This window comes from Cavia porcellus, unplaced genomic scaffold (genome assembly GCF_034190915.1).
Source record: "Cavia porcellus strain 051 isolate PalLab524CR breed Dunkin Hartley unplaced genomic scaffold, mCavPor4.1 scaffold_27, whole genome shotgun sequence".
NCBI classification, from domain to species: Eukaryota; Metazoa; Chordata; class Mammalia; order Rodentia; family Caviidae; genus Cavia; species Cavia porcellus.
The window spans coordinates 33,483,041-33,504,432 of NW_026947510.1; the positions used below are offsets into that span (position 1 = coordinate 33,483,041).

Below are 21,392 nucleotides of genomic sequence, written 5' to 3' on the forward strand. Positions count from 1 at the left end.
AAATACGTTCAATGGAGTTTTTATTACTCCTGGATATCTGCTTGAATCTGCTTTGTGGATTCCCTTTTGCCCCTGTGCTGAGCTTCCATGATTTTCTTAAGTTCATCTATTTTTTTGTCCTTGTCTGCTCTAACATCACTAAGCATGGTGTGCATTTTGGTAATCTCTGTAGTTATCTGAAAGATTATTTCTGATTTCATTCTTTCCAGAGCCTCATTCAATTACTTTGTTATATCCACTTCAGAGAGACCTAGTGGGGGGCTTTAGGACTGTCTTCCCTCGTTGCTTCCTGGGTTTGTCTTTGGCAAACTGGAAGCAAGTTGCATTTTGCTTAAGCATCTCATTATTTTATTTTCTCTCTTTTTAAAGTTTAATTCCTGTAGTGATACTTACAAATTGCCCATGGTGGGTTGCCTTATTGGTAGTATTTAGGACCCTATCTAAAACAAAAAAAGTGAGCAGTGGGGCTGAGGTTACTCATTCTACTTCTGCTCTGTCAAACTGGGACATTGATATTCTTGACAATTTTGAAGTCTTGGGGATACAACCTGTGAAGAACTTAAACCTTTCTTTAAGCTAACAAAGAGAATATAAGGAGGAGTAAATGGAGCAGTGGGGATATACATTACAAGGAATATTAGAACTGAGTGGCTGGAATGGAGAACTAAGCAGGCACATATCAGATGCAGAAGATATCTCATTTACAGAAAAAAATATGGAAACTCTAGAAAAGAATGTATTCCATGTAACTGTACTGTACAACATGCAAAGATGAATCATTTGTTTCCTGTTAGGTGTTCTATTTTTCAATGGGACTCTTCAAGGATGCTGGTGACCATGAGCTGATCTATGCCACCATCAGCATGGGTGTCGTTAGCACCATCTTCACTTTGGTTTCCGTAAATTGCAGGGCAGGATCATTTGGTGGTGGTGGGAGGGGGAGGTTCTTGCTCAGATGTCAAAGGTTTGTTGCTTAGCTTTCAGCCTCTCAATTTAAACAGTTAAATCTTTTGTGTTTAGTTCCTCTTTTGGAAAAACAATACTGAATAATGGAAGTAAGTAGTTTTCAGATTTCTAGCAAATATGGGATGACTACAGCAAGATTATAGGCAAGACTGGAGAAAGGAGGTGTGGCTAGAAAAGATGCCCTGCTTTTTGTAAGGCAGGATTCAAGTCATGCACACAGGGTTCTCATTAGTGAGAAACAGCATTCATGTCATTCTCCTAGCTGTTTCTGGTGGAGAGAGAGGGAAGGAGAAGGCCTTCAGGCTCATGACTCTTAATTTCTTTATGATTTCTCTGTCATTAAAGGTAAGTGTTCCATGAGTGAGGTGAGACTGGGTATGTAGAGGTCACAGGTTGCTGACACTGGAGATCATTAATAAAGTCATTTGATCCAGGCATTGCTGCACATGCCTGTAAATCTCAGCACTTGGGAGTCAAGGTCACTCTGAAGTGCATAGAAAAACCTTGTGTCAAAAAAAGAAAAACAATGGTTTGAAGATGGTCACATTTTATAGATGATGATGAAATGGTCTTAGTGGAAAATGATATATGTGGAACAACACAGCCAGCATCATGAAAGCCCAGGTTCTTGCCAGAGTCCCCAAGCTGCATGTGTCTGAGGCAAAGGGGGCCACCATGCTGCCATTATGCTCATGCTGTCTCTCACTTCATCTATCTCCTTACCTTCCTCTTTTAGGACCCATATTTTATGGGAATTCTAATGATCTTGCTGTACCTGTAGTCTTTTGAGAATGCAACCAGGCCCCATTCCCTGGTTTATCATGGCTGAGCTCTTTGTTAGGGATCCTGTCTGGATGCCATGGCCATGGCTAGTTTTACTAACTGGACAGCCAACTTTTTGGTTGGATTGTTTTTTCCCTCAATTTCAGTAAGTAAATGAAAATACCATCCAAGCCAGTATGTTTAAGATACAGCATCGTGCCAGGTATGGTGGCACATGCCTGTAATCATCCCAGCAATCAGGAGGCTGAGGCAGAAGGGTTGTTGCAAGTTCAGGACCAGCTTGGACTACAAAATGAGCCCACGGCCAGCCTGAACCATGTAAATAGACCCTGTCTCAAAAAAAAAAAAAAAAAAAAAAAAAAAAAAAAGATACAACATCATTATCTTTATCAAATCTATGAAAACTTGGCTAAAAAGATCCTTAAACTAGACCCTCTTTCTGAATTTCAATGAAATACAGAAAAAAGAATGCAGACTGAAGGAAGAGGGCAAACTCAGAAAATTGAGCTTAAAAAAAAAAAGCTGTTTGACCAAGTTGAATTACAACAATTTTTTACAATTGTAGAATTTATAACTGTAAATAGACTAGTGAAATTTTGTTATAGGTCAGTTAGCAGAGATCTCTTAGGAATTTGGAAGGAACAAAATATTTTACATATAATTTGCACATAGTTTTGTATTTTCTTTTGTCTTAAGAATACTGGCAACTTTTGTGTCCCCTTCTTTCATGTAACTTAGAGCTTGGTTATCTCCAAGCATTCTACTGCCTGTGGGAACCTTTGGTTTCTGTTTTTGGTTACCATCTCCTGGGCATTCTGGTCAATTCCTTCAACTGGCCCTAGGTCAGGTCTAGCCCATCATTGTCTATCAGCTATGGAGCAGTCTCTGAGGCATCAGTGTCATAGGACTGAGCATTAGCTTCTTGAAAGGTGGAATCAACTCTTGTTCTGGACCTGGGTCCATGATACAGCCAGGCAACATGATCTGGTACCTAGATAGGCCATTCAGTGTTCTCTGGAAAGACACAAGCATACCCTCAACCCCAAATTAGCACAAAGCTGGGTCCCTTCTTTTGTCTAGTATGAAGATCTTTCCAAAGGACCCTTCCTAGCTTTTTTTCTTCTACCTGATTGAATTATTTCTGCTGCTGTAATCTTAGCCTTAATTAGGTTTACAAGTTCATAGTATATACTGCCAAGTGAAGTCTATTATGAGGTATAAATTTTTTGCAGGGAAAGGTTCCCCCTTTTATTTTTCTAATTGGATTTTGAGCATATTTAACAATTTGTTGACCTTGAGAATTATAAGGAATTCCTGTGGAAAGGAAACTATGAAAAGTTTTACAAAATATTTGGAAGGCAGCACTTTTATAGGCTGGGCTATTGTCAGTCTTAAGTGCCCAAGGGGAACCAAGGGCACTAACGGCATCCAAACAGTGAGCAGTGACATGTTTAGCCCTTTTGCCAGTATGGGCAAAAGCAAAAATAAGTCCTGAGAAAGTGCCTACTGAAATGTGAACCCAGCATAAGGAGCCAAATTCAGGAATGTGAATGACATGCGTTTGCCAGAGATGTGTGGGGTATATTCCTCAGGGATTAGCCCCCATAGAGATTGAGGAAGATGTGTTCTGCGTGAGGAACATTGTTTAACAATTTGTGGAGCCTGTCCATGGGTTAAATGGAACTGTTTGCATAAGACAGAAGCATTTTGATGAAAGGTAGCATGGGAAACAAAAGCCTGTTAAATGGCATCTGAGTAAGCAGTTCATGACACTAGAAGATAGCAAAAATGGCAAAAGCAAAGGATGGGAAGCATAGCCTCCTTTTACTCCCTACATTATAAGCACCCACTAGAGTAGGTGCAGCATGCACACCATTTCTGTGCCCTCCTCCTGCACATTAAAATGATGTTTATAAAGTAAAGACCTTGGCACCCCCCCCAGCCAATATTATAAACTTTTCAAGTTGACACAGTGTATCAACCATTTCAATGCACTCTTTGTCAACTTGGTAACCATACATATTTTTTTTTTAAATTGGCTTCCAGATACACAGACATGCTTGTTTTTATCATTTCACAATTTGAACATCATAATACATATTTGACTTAGGAATCAGTATTAAGTCTGTCAACATTATATTGCATTAGAACCATAACATTTGGCCCTTAGGACTGAAACAAGCAACATTGTTTCTCCCATCTCACTTGTCTGGTCCAGATTCCAGGTTAGATGGAGCTCTTTGGTTCCCTCCCCCACTTGGGGGGTCCTGTGAGAAATGGTGAGAGGAACCAAACTCAGCCTTTTCTTCTGTTAAATAACCCTTTCAAATCCGTAGAGGTAGCGAGATTTACTTTTTTTTTTTTTTTTTTTGCCTTGCTGCAAACAACCTTTTCATTTCTTCCTAAGTATACAAATTTAGTTTTTTCTTCTGGAAAAAAACAAACTCAAGAAATTTAACAAGCTGTGTAGCATCAGTGTAATGCAAACTAAAAAGTATATTGGTATAAGAATGCAAAAAAGACCTAAATAAATGTAATTTGAAGCAAGTATCTCTAAAGTAAACAATAGTTTTTAAAGACAACAGAATTTGAGAATACCAGATATGAAGACTTAATACAAAGCCATAATCAGACATTGATGTGCTGGAGCCAGCCTAGTACCAGCTCATGAAAGCCAAATGCTGAATTATTAGAAGTTTTACAGATCAGTTGTTGTCACATTGGTTATTTGAAGTTGTCTTTTATGAAAATATTTTTAAAACAAAAATCAGGAAACCACAAATCAGGACCACGCTACCCCCCCACACACACACACAACCATTACAAGCCTGCCATGCAGAGCAGGGCCATGTCGTCTCAGTGAAGCTGTCCAAGCACTAATAAATACCTCTACTGTTTGTCAGGGCTGCGGCAGGCCCTGCTAGAAGTTTTTGGAATAGGCCAGCATTCCATATTAGTTTTGGATTTATTCTTATTTTCCCAATGATATCTCATCTACACTTTGTACAGATAGTAGAAGGTTTTGCTGAAGGGACAGATAGCAGCTGGTCTGACCTACAGGTGCAGCAGAGCAAATTTTGTCAAAATGCCCTCCAGCTTATAGCTGAAACACTGTTACCCTGTTTTTTCCCTTTTTTTCTAGGCTGTGGATGAATAACGTGAGTGATAGCTGCCGTCAAGGTAGCCCTCTGTACAATGTTTGCACAAATTTGAATCATCTCAGCCAGTGTAGCCTGTTTTTTGTGGGCTCTTGAAGCCTTTTCACACCATTTATTTGTATTTTCAAAGACCAACTGCTGAACTACTAACTTAAAGGATGATTCTCTTTTATGAAGGGTGGAAATGGTAGCCTGCAGTGTAGCAAAATTTCCCTGAACTGAGAAGGCTAGAATTGCCACTTGTAGCTCAAGTTAACGGTTACATTATCAGGGTGGCTGTTGTTCTGTCATCTTTTTTCTGCTCTGGGCCTGATTTTAAAATAGTGCTCCATACCAAATCCTTTGTGATTGTCCCAACAAACTTGCAACCATGAAAGCGCTCCCTAATGCAAGTCCACAAAAATAAAGTAATACAGAAGTTAAGAATACAACACACAGTTCCATATACATTTGTGATTCTTGAGAATTTGATTGCCCCATGTTTAACAACTGGATCTCACTATGTAGTTCAGGCTGGCATTGGGCTCACTTTGTTGCCCAGGCTGGTCTCTAATTTGCAATAACACTCCTGCCTCAGTCTCCCGAGTGCTAGGATTAACAACATAATCGTCTTTAGTCCTGGCTGGGCAGATGATGTGAACAATATTTTTAAAGTCTCATCTGTGAAAACAGCAATACTTGCTCATTATGCAGGTTAAATGCAAAGGTCTTCTGTCTTACTTTCTCATGGCTGAAACAATATACTGGATGCTCACAGTTAAAAGGGGAATGATTTATGCAGCTCTGTTGTAGTCCATAGCCAGCTGGATCAAAGGTAGAGAGAGGCATCACAAAAGAGATATGGGTTGTGGCAGGAAAAAATAGCAAAATAGCAAGGTTTGACTACACTTCATTCTCTCTTTTATATCTTATCCAAGCTACACTGGGCAGGTAGCAATGATATCCTCAACTGTAGTGGCCCCGATCCTAGCATTGCACCCTGAATTGAATACTGCATCACACTCTAAATCCAATCACCTCTGAAAAATCCCCACTTGGGACTGTGTGGGGCTTTTGGAGGACATCGTGGAGGTAAACCGAAACACCTGCAGCCTGAGTGACGCCATCTTGCAGCACATGCCATGACCGTTAAGGGGTTTGGGGCTTTGCTGTTCATTGGACCATTAGTGATTACTGATCTGGAACAGCCAGTAATCAGTGTTTCCTTCTGCAGTGTTGTCGGTAACCCCTGTGTGGTAACCACTTTCCCCTGGGCCAGACACCCCAGCAGCCAGTGCTGCTCCCCTAGTTCATCTCCTCAGGGTCACTGTGTTGTGTCCCTGGACTCCATCTTCCTTTCTCCTGCCTGAGCCAGGAGCTGGGGAGACAGTGCAGAGCGCCCTCTCCTTTGTCTTCACTGGAGTTCATTTCTTCACATTCTCCGTGGGCTCCAATTTGCCCTTCAGATCCTTCCTGGCTCCCAGGGATCCCCCTTCCTACTTCTCTCTTCTTGTTGTTGTTCTCCAGTGTTGGATTCTGAATCTCCAAAGGTTGCTCTGTCGCTGCTCACAGCTCTTCCATCCTCTCCAGACCCCTTTTAGTTTTTATTTTGAGACACAGTCTCACTATATCCCCAGACAGGCAAGACTGTGATCCTTCTCCCTCATGCTGTCAAGCCCTGGGCTTACAGGTCTAAGTAGCTTGTTTGTTATCTTTAAATTCAACTTGGAATTGATATGTGGCTTCCGTGTTTGGGTGGCACCCAGACAGCAACTTAAATGCCACTTATGTCACTCCTGACTGATATTTTAAAATTTTTTTTCTTTCTTTTTTTTTTTTTCTTTGGTTTTGTTTTTGTCTTTTTGAGACAGGGTCTCACTGTAGTTTAGGCTGGCATTGAGCTCACTTTGTAGCCTAGGCTGGTCTCGAACTCGCAACAATCCTCCTGCCTCAGCCTCCTGAGTGCCGGGATTACAGGCATGAGCCACCACACCCAGCTTCTTTTCTTGTTTGTATTTTTCTTTTTTTGTCTTTTTCTTTTTTATCGGTACTGGGGATCGAACTCGTAACTGCCTGCTTGCAAGGCAGGCGCTTATGCCGCTGAGCTAAATCCCCAGCCCCTTTTTTCTTGTTTTTAACACTTTTTCTCATTGAATACTTGTCACCACAAATCTATTTTCCAGAAAGAGACAAAAATACTCAGAAGCACGATGCAAGCTTTTCTAGTTTTTCCTTTCAAGTATATAGTTTCTTTTTTTTTTTTTTTTTTTTTAGAGACAGGGTCTCACTATATTGCCCAGGCTGGAGTGCAGTGGCTATTCACAGGCGCGATCCCACTACTGATCAGCACGGGAGTTTTGACCTGCTCCGTTTCCGACCTGGGCCGGTTCACCCCTCCTTAGGCAACCTGGTGGTCCCCCGCTCCCGGGAGGTCACCATATTGATGCCGAACTTAGTGCGGACACCCGATTGGCATAGCGCACTGCAGCCCAGAACTCCTGGACTCAAGCGATCCTCCCACCTCAGCCTCCCGAGTAGCTGGGACTACAGGCGCGCGCCACCACGCCCGGCTAGTATATAGTTTCTTACATTTTCACAAACTAAACTCACCCTGTAACCAACATATGACCATATGACCTTTCTTTCTTTCTTTCTTTCTTTCTTTCTTTCTTTCTTTCTTTCTTTCTTTCTTTCTTTGATACTGGGGGTTGAGCTCACAACCTCACACTTGCCAGGTGCTTATGCCACTAAGCTAAACCCCCGGTCCCATATGACCTTTCTTCCTGTTATTGGGTAGCTTGTGTCTAAAAAATGACTTGCCAACTAAACGTTACCAGGTTAAAATTGCTCACCTCTACTCCTGGAGTTGGATTCCAGGCCCTCTTCATCTTGAACAAAAAGTTAAAATGAGCAAAATGCAGTGGCAAAGTTTATTCAAAAAAGTAAAAGAGCCTGGTGTGGTTGCTCATGCCTGTGATCCCAGCACTCAGGAGGCTCAGACAGCAGGATCACTCTGAGTCTGAGGCCAGCCTGGGCTACAAAGTGATTTCAAGGCCAGCTTAGACTGCGTAGGGAAATTATGCCGAACAAGACATAAAAAACAAAAAAGAAACTAAGTAAAAGTGAAGAGTGATAGAGAAAGGGAGCTTGGGCCAAGTAAAGAGGAAAAGAGGGTGAGAGGAAAAATAAAGTACATGCTGGTGTGGGAGACACAGAGTGGGCTATCATAGAAGTTATGAGAGCCTGACTAGTAGTTTTTGCCCAAGTCTACATTCACCATTTTTGGGGACCACAAATTCACAATTGCTAATTTTACATATTTCCCTGTGGGATAAAAGGGAGGTTTGGGATTATTGGTACCACCCTTTTGAGAGTTCCCATTGACTCTTTTAAGCATAAAATCATCTATGCCTTCTTGAGTCACCCTAGTATTATACTCCGAGAAAGACTTCTTACCATATGATCATCTACACCCTCTTGAATCTGAGTCTTCTGGTGAATCACAATCCTTTACCAGTCTCACCTATTACTGTAGACACCTAATAAATAGTGGCTGCTATGGGAGTGGAAAAGGTCAGATCCAGAGAGGTTGACTGATGCAATATTGTATTTTTCACGCTATATACATTTTTTTTTACTTTAAAGAGGGTAAAATTAAACATAACAAAACAGATTATAAGAAAATAATTTAAGAAACACAGATTTCAAAGCAAGGCCACTGGAGATCTTCACTATCATATTATCTCTTGTTTTCTTCCAAATAGTTGTCCATATCTTCACACACAGTGAATTCATACCAAACAAAATAGTACTAAACTGATCAGAACAGGATGATGAAGGCATTTTAGGTCTTCAAGACCAGACAATAGGGAAGTCAACAATGGCTGCCATAATGTCTCTCGTTCTCTTCAAAATAGCTGTCTATATCTTTACATATGTTGAAATGAAACAAAACAGACTAATATTACTCTGGACAGAGAATAATAATATTGCTAGATTTTATATCGTGATGCTATGGAATTAGCACTGAGTATCTTAGTGTCTCTTTTTATTCAGAGTATCTGTTTATTACATCGTGCATTATATAATCTATTCTTGTGAACTGTTTAGAAGTTCTACACATGCGTGAATCTCTACCTGTATACTTATCCTATCTGCATGAGAGGGAAAAACAAAACAAGTCAATGAAACAAATTCCTAGAAAAACATGAAAAAGGCATATAAAAACCACAATACTAGGTGATCTACAGTAGTTACTATGCTGTCTCTTGTTATTTTCAATAGAATTGTCTATTTCATCAGGCATAATATAATTGAACATAGCACTACATAGCAATATTTTTTTGTCTTTTTCGTTTTTATTGGTACCAGGGATTGAACTCACGACTGCCTGCTTGCAAGGCAGGCGCTTATGCCACTGAGCTAAATCCCCAGCCCTACATAGCAATATTAAAACAAAATTATTGGAGACATTATAGGACTTCAAAAGCAGTTAATAATCGAACTGGAATGGGTATCCTATTGCATCTTGTCCAGAGTAGTTGCCTCTGCTGTTAGACTTGATACTATCAAGTATACCAAATTCGAATAAAATCAGTCAAGACTAAACAGTCTGTTATGACAGACAATCAGGACGCTTGATCGGGGTCCAAAATACAGCATTTCTTCAGAATGCTAGTATCTAAATTGTCTGTTCTAGCCAGGCCTGATGGTAAGCCCCCGTAAGCACTCAGGAGACTGAGGCAGCGGGGTGGCCATGTGTTTGAGGTCAGCTTTGACTACATAGACAGTTGAGGACAACTCCCTCCGTGAGTGCCAGGGCCTGTGTCCCCGCCCCGGGCAGGACCCCTTCTCTGCCCCTGAAGCTCCCAAGTGTCGCATGTCCAGAGGGCGGCGGCTTGCTTAAGGCAGAAGTACCTCTCTCCACTTCTGGGGTCCCCTCCCGAGCCAGGATGGGATCCTGTCACCTCTGGGAGGGACGAGCGCATCCTCTGCTTCCTGGCCGAGGCCACTGTGTCTCCTCTCCCGCTTCCACTCGGGCTCCTAGGGCGCGGTTTTCAGCTCCCCGCGCTCCAGCGGCTCCAGCGCCCGCTCCAGGCCAGGCCTGTTTGACGCCTGGGGTCCCGGCGCTGCTACGGCTCTGGCCGCGGACGTCACCGCTCCTGGGAGCCAGAGGTGGATGCCTGCGTCTGACAGTGTCAGGCCCGGCTCGGCTCCGCTGCAGGCCCCGGCTCCTCCCCGGCTCCGCGCCGCGCCCCGCCCCGCCCCGCCCGCCTCCCGGCGCGGGTTAAGGAGGCGCCGCGGCCGGAGACCGGCCGGGGACCCGGAGGAGCGCCCGCCCTGCAGCTGTCAACCCCGCGCTCGGCAGCGCGGCTCTGCCGCGTCCCCCCTGCGGATGGCTGGGCACCCTGGGCTTCCGCAGAGATGCCCCGGGTGGGCTTCTCTTCCCTCGCAAAGTTCATAGGAGTCCTGAGCACTGGGGCGAAGTTACCAGGGTCCCCGGAGCACCCGGGAGCTCAGGAAATGCTCCGAGCGGCGTGGAAAGGTCTGGTCCCCTCGCTTCTGCGACTCTGTAAATGGTGCACCGTCCTGAGTTGGAAAGAGGAGACCTGAATGCTCCGACAGCCTCCCCTGCTGGCCCGGCAATCACCAAGTGAGACAAGTGAGAAAAATGACTTAACGGTGCGGTGTACAAGGGGACAAAATACGCCTGCTGCGCACTTTACTCGGAAATCCTTGTGAGCCCCTTGTCCTGAAGGCCACCGTGAGGTGGTCTCCCCGCATGGCCCCTGCGGTGCTTCGGACTTCATCCTCTGCTAAGGTAGCTTTTCTCAAACCACTGTCTCATAAAAACACGAAGGCCAAAAGGATTTTTCATGAAATATTTCAGTTGCTCAAAAAGCAACATTCAGCCGGGTATGGTGGCCCACACCTGTAATCCCAGCACTGGGGAGGCAGAGGTAGGTGGATCGCTGTTAGTTGGAGCCCAACCTGGGCTACGAAGTGAGTTCAAGGCCATTCTGGACTGCATAGTGAAATCTTGTCTCAAAAAGATGTTTAAAAATTTTTTTTACATTCTCAGGATTAGAGCTTCTGGATCACAGTTCACCATTACAAAGTCTTTGTCTTTTGGCTTATATACGCTACTATGACTTCTTTAAATTATATGCACATATAATTACACGATGTTTATAATACATCAGATGTTAAGCTGAGCATGTCACAAGTGTTACCAGGTTAGATTGTCACAGCAGTACTCTGAAGTGCTGTCCTTATACCTTTTACAGATGGGAAACTAGGACAGGAACATTGATTAAGTTCACAAAATTCACACATGGCTCCCATAAGTAGTGCTTTTACTACAAGATTAAAATCTAAATGTAACAGTATAATTTCAACAAACCATTTTTCATATATCTGAATGTATGTAAGAAAATCATGTTTTAAAGCTTATCCAATATGATCAGATAGTTTTTTTGAAATGTATATGTATGTGTATATGGTATATTTATATTTTTATATATATACATACATATATATATATACATACATATATATATATATATATATACCTAGTTACACACAAGTGTAAGAGTTTAAAGATTTTTTACTTCATTTTAATATGTATATAATTAGTGTTTGTATGGGCTTATGTTTGTTTTTTCTTTAATCAAAAAATATCTCACAAGCCTCTTTCTTTCTTTCTTTCTTTTTCTTTTTTTTTTTTCTTGCGATAAGATCTCCCTGCAAGTCCAGTCTGGCCTTGAGTTCACTGTGTAGCCCAGGCTGGCATTTCTCATATTGTTAGTGATCCTCCATGCCTCAGCCTCCTGAGTGCTAGGATGACAGGCATTGGCCACACCTGGGTCTTCCTTTACTTTCTACTAAAGAAGGTGATAGCAAGATTTGTAGCAAAAAAAAAAAAAAAAAAAAAACCTTCAAAACCTAAAGACCTCCCTCTCTCTGTTATAGGACATGTTAACTCTTCATGAGCATTAGTCTACTTTGAGGAAAATTCTTTTTCATAATATTAATGACCTAGGGCCAGGGATTTAGCTCAGTGGCATAAGTGCTTGCCTTGCAAGCACATGGTCATGAGTTCAATCCCCGATACCAAAAAAAAAAAAAAAAAGACCTAAATTCCTGAAACCACATTTTGGAAATACTTTTGATTGTTCTATATTGTGAGAAAGGCTCTTGCTATATAGTCCAGGCTGGTCTCAAATTCACTGTGTCCTTTTGCCTCAGCTTCCCAAGTGCTGGGGTTGCAGGTATATATCTAATTAAAAAATTGGGAAAAAATTTTAAAGACCAGTGTATAACATGAAACAATATAGGGGATGAGGGTCAAGGGCTCAAATTTCAGCTTTGATCTTATTAACTGTGAGAATTTAGGTAGATTACTGCTTTGTAATTTGTTTCCTCTTCAGCCAAGTAAGAATAATGACAGTAGCTACTTTAATCTATAGGCTCATATCTGCCCACTGCTCCCATAGCGTTGTGGAGGGATTGTGTGATTTCACACACACAATGCTTTTAGGTAAGTACATAATACATGAGAAACCCACACAAGAAAAGAGGTTTAAAAGACATGTTGCAATTTATATGAACCAAGAAATGTGTCCATCATACACAAAATGTGGGACCATTTGGTGGATTTGGATTAGGACAAAGCAACTGGAAAAAAATTATGAGACAGTTGGTGAAATGTCAATACTGAGATGGTGGGCTGAGGATATAGCTCAGGGGTACAAGTGCTTGCCTGGCAATCACAAGGTCCTGAGTTTGATTCCCGGAACAAAAATACAAAAGACAATAACAACAACAACAACAAACACCAAAAAGACTGACATGGTGGTATAAAAATTCTTATGGAATTATTATTTTTATGAACTTTTTCAGGCAATACATACTAGAGAGACATGAAATGCTTGAAACCTGCTTCCAAAAAGTCAAGTGAAAAAAGACTAAACTTTTTTTTATTTTGAAGAGAATAAAACTAAATGAGACAAAATAGAGTCAATCAAAACAAAAGGATAAACATGGTACATGACTTAAAAACAAAATACAAGGAGATTAATAATGTCTACGATAATGATTGTTGTTATCTTCAAAAGAATTACCTATATCATCAAGCATAACAAAATTGGACAAAACAGTACAAAACAAAACCAATAAAAACAGAACAATGAAGATATTATAGGACTTCAAATGAAGATAATAGTACAACCACAATGGGTATCATAGTGCATCTTATTGTCTTCAAAGTAGTTGCCTATACCGTCAGACTTGATACTATCAAACAAAACAGAATAGAATAAAATCCACCAAAACAAAACAATGAAAGCAATACAGGGCTTCAAATCAATCTATTAGGAAATCAAAAATGGTTGCCATAGTATATCCTGCTATCTTTGGAATAGCTGTCCATGCCATCAAATCTAATACAAGTAGACAAATGGAAACAGAATAAAACCAAACTAAACAGAACAATGAAAACAATATGGGTTTCAAATCTTGATAATAGATTAACAGTGGCCACTGCCTTTCCTTTTTAGACAATTCCTCACCTTTCACTTCCACAGGATGTATTGTTCATTTTGGATCCCACTAACTCCTTTAGTTTTTAGATTAGAGAGGCAACCCACTATTCACCTAAGTGACTCTGAATCTTTTTATCCCTATGTATGATCTCAAGTTGTATCCATTTACCTATAAGAGCCTCAAGATTATCTTTCTTTGTAGCTAAGTAGGTTTCCATTGTATAAAAGTGTCATGGTTTTTAACCAATCTGCAGCTGATAGGCAAGCTACCCTACTTTTTTCTGGTTCCCTGTCACATAGAACATTATTTTCTCATCTTTGACTTTCAGTCTGTAAACCCATTTCGGATTAAATGTATTTTTTATATAAAGCGTATTTTTTTGTTTGTTTTTGTCTTTTTTGGTACCAGGGATCGAACTTACAACTGCCTGCTTGCAAGGCAGGCGCTTATGCTGCTAAGCTAAATCCCCAGCCTAAAGCGTATTGATGAACCCTGTCTCCTGATCCACTCTGCCTGTGCTTCTTTTTACTGGTAAATTGAGGCCATCTATTTTAGTGATTATGGCCAACCTTCCCTGCTTCATCTCTGCCAAGCTGTTTTCCTGCAATTGGTTGTCTACTTTATCCCTTCATTCCACTGTCTGCCCTGTTCAGTGAGCCCCTGTGGGAAACCCTGTAATTGGCTGCCATCTTACATATGCAGGCAGCAGCCACCTTAACCCCCTCTAGGACTTAAGTTTGGTAGTTAAGCAGCTCCTTGCCTAGCCTGTTTGGCCCTTTCAGGGATTATGTTAATCAGCCCGCCTTATGAGCTCGCAAGTTGTTGTTAAGTTACCTGCTGACCTCTCGGAACCCAACTCCCTCTTCCCCCAATATCCTATATATTTGTTACTTTTTCTTTGAATAAATAAGACTTGATCAGAATCCTATCTTGTTTTCATTCTTCACATCTCTTGTCTCTTCTCATCCCCACTCCCCCTCTAGCACCTATGTTGACTCACTCCCAGGCCAGGACAAGCCCCCTCTGCCACTGTTTCTGAAACCATGGTCTTTTCCCTCTCTCTCTCTCTCTCTCAAATGTCCTTCAGTATTTTTTATAGGGTTGGTTTGGTGGTCATGAATTCCTTCAGTTGTTCTTTGTCATGGAAGTATCTTGTTTCTCCATTAATTTTGAAAGATAGTTTTGCAGGGTACATCAACCTGGGTTGGAGGTTATTTTCTTTCAGGACTTGGAATACTTCACTCCAATCTCTTCTTGATTTGATGGTCTATGTCAAGAAGTCTGTCATGATGGGTTTCCTTTATAGGTGATCTGCTTTTTTGACAGCTTTTAATATTCTGTTCTTTTTCTTTTTTATCGGTACCGGGGATTGAACTCATGACCGCCTGCTTACAAGGCAGGTGCTTATGCCACTGAGCTAAATCCCCAGCCCCAATATTCTGTTCTTGTGTTGAATTTCTGGGATCTTGATTATTATGTCTGGGTGTAGATTTATTTATCTTGTGTTGAATTTCTGGGATCTTGATTATTATGTCTGGGTGTAGATTTATGTATAGCTGGCTGGAGTTCTGTATGCCTCACTTATCTGAATATCATCTCCTTTTCCTATGCTTGGGAAGTTTTCTTTAATTTCTGTAAATAGTCTTTGTATTTCATTTGTGTTTACCCCTGCTTTTTTACTCACTTTCTTTATTCTTAAATTATACTTCTTTGTGTCATTTTGTAGCCTTTGTATTGTTACTTCCTGGTTCTGTGTTATTTTAAAGAGATCTTTCCTTTCATAATCTCAAGCTGCAAACCTGTCTTCAAGGTTTGTTAGTCTATCTTTGGTTTCTTTCAAGCAGTTTTGCCAGCTTTCAATGGAATTTTTAATTTCCTGGTAATCTCATTGAATCTATTTCATGTATTCTACATCTTTTTTATATTCTTCTTTGAAGGTTTCCCTAATTTTCTTATACTCCTCTATTCTTCTTTAGAGGTGCTTAGCAATTCCTTTATTAACTTTCTCATTTCTTCTTTTACCTGAGATAGTATTTCTGTTCGAAATGCTTTTTTAGCCTCTTGAAGTTGTTTCTTTATTTCAGTTACTGCCGCTTCAGAAACTTCAGGTGTGAGACTCCTGATCTCTTCCGTGTTTACCTCTCCTGGACCAGTACTGCTTGGGTTGGAGGCCAGAGACTGCCTTTTGCTTCTTCCTCTTGTCCTGTTCCTGGTTTCCTCTGGACAAGTGGGTAGTGGGGTCCCCAGCACTTCCTGTGTTGGCTGTAATTTCTCCGAAGTGTGCTGGCTAGGGATATCTGATGGTGACATTGGGTGCGCTGGTGTAGGGCTGTTTGCTGCTTTTTCCAGCCTGCTTTGGCTCACTGGTGGCTATTGGAGTGCAAGCTGGGGTGGGGCAGGCTGCTGCCTCTCTTCCAAGCTAGTTAACAGCAAAGAGCCTTCACCAAATATAATACACACAGGGGCAGAGCTGGTTGGGGATAGCTTTAGGGAAACCTCAGCGATGGCTGTTGGAATGTGTACGGGGGTGGGACTCAGTCCCAGCAATTTTCACCAGTCTGCTCCGAGCTAGGAGTGGCTGAATGAAGCTGGCTGCAGTTCTGGCTCTAGGTTTGTCCTGCCTGACTCCCCCAGCTAATTGCCCATTCCTGGGGGAGGACTGAGTTCCAAACACTCACTGCCAGCCAGTGAAGTTCTCCAGCCCACTGCTCCCTTCTGCACCGCATCTCCCCACAGAGACCTTCAGGCTTGCCAGCCATGGCCTTCACTGTGACCGTGCATCCCCAGGTTTCAATAGCTTTTCTTGCATGATGGTTCTAGCTCCAGGTGAAAGCACCACCAGCTACTGCCTTCTTCTGTTTAAGTTTTTCTTTTTTTAATTCTCTCTGTGGGCTTCAATTCTCACTTTAGTTTCTTCCTGGGTCAAGGGGACCCATTTCCTTCCTTCTTGTCTTCCCCATAATGCTATGTTCCAATCTCTGGACTGTTTCTCTCAGAGAATTTGTTTACTCTGCTGCTTACTGTTCTGCCATCTTCCTGGAGTCCTCCAAGTGAAAAAAGAAATAAAAAAGTTGTGAATGGTGGCACACATCTGTAATCCCAGCATTCAGGAGGCTGAGCAGGAAGATCGCTGTGGGCCTGGGCCACATAATGAGCTTACACTTCTGCCTGGGCCACATAATGAGCTCAAGGCCAGCCTGAATTACATGGTGAGATCCTTTCTCAAAAAGTAAATAAATCTGTAAATAAATAAATAATAAAAATACTATTCTAAATGGAGTACTACTCAGCTATATAAAAGGTAAACTGGAGACTTTTATAGGTAAATGGATGCAACTTGAGACTATACTGTTAAGTGAAATAAATCAGACTCAATGTGTAAACGTCATATTATCTTCCTATTACACAAATGTAAAAGAGTAAATAAGGTTCCAAATATGCAGTAGGTATCATGAAGTTGAAAGGGGAAGAAACTGCTCTAAAGGAAAGAACAACTGGGATGGGATGTAAAGCCAGGCCAATGTTGTTCACTAAAGGGCCACTCTCAGGGATGAAGTCAGGGTAGGACCAGGGAGAGACAGGCGGACTCTGTCATTGCAGGGAAGAACGAAATTGGTTGAAACTTGGAAGTGAGTGTAGAAGGAACTGAAGAGAAATGAAGGAAATTCATGGCACCTTTGTACCCCACGCAGCAGCTCATTTCTTATGAGGGATAATGATTTCCTGTTTACTCTGAGGATCTGCTTGTGCGCTAGCCCTTGGAAATACACACACTTAAGTCAGGAGGCTGAGCCAGGACAAATTGCTATGAATTGAAGACCAGCCTGGGCTACACAATAAGACCCTGTCTCAAAATAAAAAACACAAGTAGTACACTGGAGTATACACACTTAGGCTCAGGAACCTCTGGCCTCAGATTCCCCGCTTTCTAATACCAGCAGAAAAGGAAAGATGTGAATTTAACTCTCTATAGAGAAGAATGAACAACTGAGGCTTTATTATTAAAAAGCTGAATTAACAGTAGTCATGATCTCCAAGCAGATAGCTTTCTAAAGAGACCATATGCATAACAACTGGAGAGTGGAAGAAGGTGAAGGGAACTATGTAGAACTGTATAGAGCTGTGTGGAGGAAGAGCATTATCCACATACAGAGGCTTTCCTGGGAAAGAACCGCATTTTAGTATGGTATGTCCAGTGCCGGGCAGTGTGGGACACAAGGTAGATGGTCAGCTGCTGAACTGAACTAAGCCAGACCTTTATAACATATGTCCAACAACCACCGAGGACAATTTAAGGAGAACTATCTCAAAAGTCAAAAAAGAAAATACATAAATAAAAATAAAGTATTATAATTCCAAAATTTATATTGTAGTTCCTTAAATATTGTAGTTCCTTTTCTTGTCTGCCTCACAGCTTGAGAAATTTTATGTGTACTCCCATAACATTATTAGAATTCTGGGAGTTAATTACAATCTACCACCTCCAGTGTAACCCATGGTGAGAGTAAAGACCCTGAGACATATTCAAAGCTACGGGAAAGCCAAAGGGTCCTGAGTTCAGTCCAGGTGAGGATACATGGAACAAAGGCCCTGATCCAAAGCCTCACAAGAATTTATTCTCTCATGAGAAGGGAGTGATTCAAGGATGAGTGATAGTGAGTTCGGTGGGAATTATGTGAGCAATGTGAGCTGAGCTGGCCAGGTAGAGAGTGAGCATCTCTGCAATATATAGGAAGAAAGCTATGCAAAAAGACCAATCTGCATAACTCAGATTGAGATAGCATTTGAATGATTTAGGAGGCTGTTGCTTTAGTTTCTGATACATGAACTTTTGTGCCTTGAGAAGTCATAACCTTCTGTGGTTTGGACCCAGTTAACATTACTGAAGGTATGTGGTTCTGCCATCGTGCTATGTTCAACCATGTATAGGGAACACAGTGCAAGGAAACAGGAAACTGTTAGCTTGCTTCAAAGATGACATATCAGTACCTAAGCTAGCCCTACGGGCACTGCTTAGAGCCAGTTAAGGGGAGAGGGGAACAGCATAGCCTGCTCTGTACGTATCAGTACATGGAGACAGGGTTCAGTTTAACTAATGCTGAAGCAATTGTGCTGTGTTCAAGGGGAGCTGCCCAAGTCATCTTGTACCAAAGGAATGAGTTTAGTCCTTAGGGAAAGGCTGAGAGTAAATTTGGGCAAATCCTGAAGATGCTAAACTTTTAGAATATGTTTAAGATATGTTTTGTGACTATAGATCTAAGGTCCACACCTGTTATCTCAGGAGGGTGGGAGGCTGAGACAGGAGGACTCAGAGTTTGAGCCCAGTATCTCTCCCAGTACCTCAATCCCAGTACTTCTCCCCCACAATAAAACAGCTGTCTGTTTTAGGACACTGAAAAACTGCTTCACACTCACCATAGGCTTAATTCATCTGTGAATTCAAAAGTAGACCTGTTTCCTAAACCAGCCACCCACTGAGAAAATGCTGCCTTTCTCTTTAACATGCAGAGGCCTTTAAAAATTGAAAGCAGTTTGCCCCTCCAGCCACCATTTAGAAAAAGGGAATAGATAGACAAGATTACTAAAAAGAAGGCTTCTACGTCTAGCGAATGACAAATAACATGTTGTACCTAGAGTCTGAGTTTATAGTCAAGGAGGAACTCAGAATTTGAGAGCAGAGGAAACTCACTTACAGATGATAATCGTGGAATCATTTGCTTTGCAGTGTGCGTGTACTTTCTGTCCAGTTTTTCTTATATCAGATTTCAGCAATAATGTCTATAAGCACTGTGCTCTGAACTGGGAGGGAGAGTTCAAAAAATGTTTCCTTAGTATTGTGACTACGCCCTAGGATTGGAAGGGTTATTGGTCAAGATTCTGCCAAATATATTTTCTATTTATTTAAAGAAATCCTATCTTTTGTTGTTTTCTAGGATCTTCTAGACCAGATGACTTATAAAAGTGCGAACCAAAGTGCTCGTACTGCTTATACTACACTTAGTCATTCGAGTAATTGAGAAGCAAAAAGAGGAGCAGATTTGTTATTTGCAAGAAGAAAAATGCCACGGAAAGATGACTACTAGTCTATAAAATCCAAGCATGGTAAAGATACCAAAAGAGGAATGATGTTAACATTTTCCAGAATTTTAAGAAGTCTTTAAGAAAGGATGCATTCTGTTGCTAGTAATGTTAAATAAGCATACAAATGTTCTTTTAGGTCAGTAATTCATTCCCTTGTAGCACTGTCACTTCCCTTAGATTATACCAAATCAGCCAAAGTAGTAGTATGAGGGGTGTGGTTTGCTGACAGTACCAAGTCTAAAGAAGAAATAAATGCCTGTTGTTATTGTTGTGGGAGAGTTTGTTTGTTGGGGGGGTTGGGATACTGTCTCACTATGTAGCCCAGGCTGGCTTCAAACTCACGGCAATCCTCTGGCTCAATCTCTCAAGTGCCAGGATCACAGATGTGTATCACCACTCCCAGCACTGCTGTTGTTACTAATCACAGATCCAAGGCTCTCAACATGCATGTAAAGTGATGATTATTGTTACTGTGACACTGGGGATCAAGCCCAAGAGCTTTCCCATGCTAAGCAAGCTATTCTGCTAACTCAGGGCAAATTACTTGGTTGGTGAGAATTTAAGATACTAAGTCAAGAAGCACATTGGGCCTTAGAAAATCCTCAGCCTGTTGGACCCGGCTGCCTGTCCTGCAGAAACAATGGTAATGACAAGTTTCTTTTGTCTCTGGGAGACTGAGAAATAGCTACAAGGATGCCAGACACCAGAGAGGAAAGCAACAGGTTATCCTGCATTGGGAATTTATGGAGTAAAAAGGAAGGGCTGGGTAGGGAGGGGCTGGTAGAAGATGAAAGGGACACTGTGCTTACTGTGCACTGAGGGATATATTTGTCATAGTTGGTTTCAGAAAAAAGGAAATTGTTTTGTATAGAAATGTGACTAGGTAGAGTGGCCCATGCCTATAATCCAAGCACTCCAGAGTGTGAGGCGGAGGATCGCTGTGAATTCCAGCCCAGTCTGGGCTACAAAGTGAGATCAAGGCCAGGCTGAACGTGACTCACATAGCAAAAGCCTGTCTCAAAAAACAAACAAATAGCCCCAACCACTCATAATTTAAAAATTAAATAAATTTAACTCAAGAATCTATAGTATGTTGCCCTTTACTTCCTGGTTGAACACTCTTCCAGTGTGACAGGGTGAGGACACTGAGGTGTTAGCAGCAGGGAAGAAGCACTGTTTGGAGGCCAGCCTGCTTAGGAATTGCTGCACAGTCTTGGAGAAGTTATTTTGCCACTGGGACTTCACTTACTACTAATTAAACTTAGTGCAATCAATGAACATTTAAGAAGGAAGAAAGACACAGAAGAAACACTTTCTAAAATGAACAAATAGCCTGGTGCATGCTGTAATCCCGTGAGGCTGAGGCAGGAAGACTGCTGCAAGTTCAAGGCCAGTCTGGGCTACAAAGTGAGCTTAAGATTAGCCTGAACTACACAGAGTGAGATCCTGTCTCAAAAAATACATAAGTAAATAAATAAAATGAACACGTAGTTAAAAATTAAGTTTGCCACTTACGTGACACATACTGTTATTTCCAGCATTCTGGGAGGCTGAGGCAGGAAAATGGCTGAGTTTGATCCCAGCTTGGAAACCTTAGTGATTTAGTGAGGCTTTGTCTCAAAATAAAAATTAAGTTCAGTGTTAAGGTCTTGTGTTCAACTTCCTTTCACTCCCCATCCAAAAAGACATTACATTAGTAGATTTCTTAGTTCCTTTATACTTTTACAGAACTATTAGTTAACATTTTGGTCCATCTTTTTCCTAGTGGACTATTATATTAAACTTAAACCTGGACTGCAGCTTGTAGCCTGCCAATTTGTCCCATTCAGTGACCCAGATTTTTCCCCCTATGCTGGGGATAGAAACAAAGGCCCATGCTAG

General features: G+C 41.5%; 1 long non-coding RNA gene across 1 annotated transcript; it reads left to right on the forward strand.

Moving 5' to 3' along the window:
- Positions 1 to 9,906: 9,906 nt before the first annotated feature.
- Positions 9,907 to 19,780, forward strand: LOC134473542 (uncharacterized). The gene is made up of 2 exons (XR_010043841.1): positions 9,907 to 10,707; positions 19,364 to 19,780. It is a non-coding gene; the product is annotated as an uncharacterized LOC134473542 (long non-coding RNA).
- Positions 19,781 to 21,392: the final 1,612 nt, after the last annotated feature.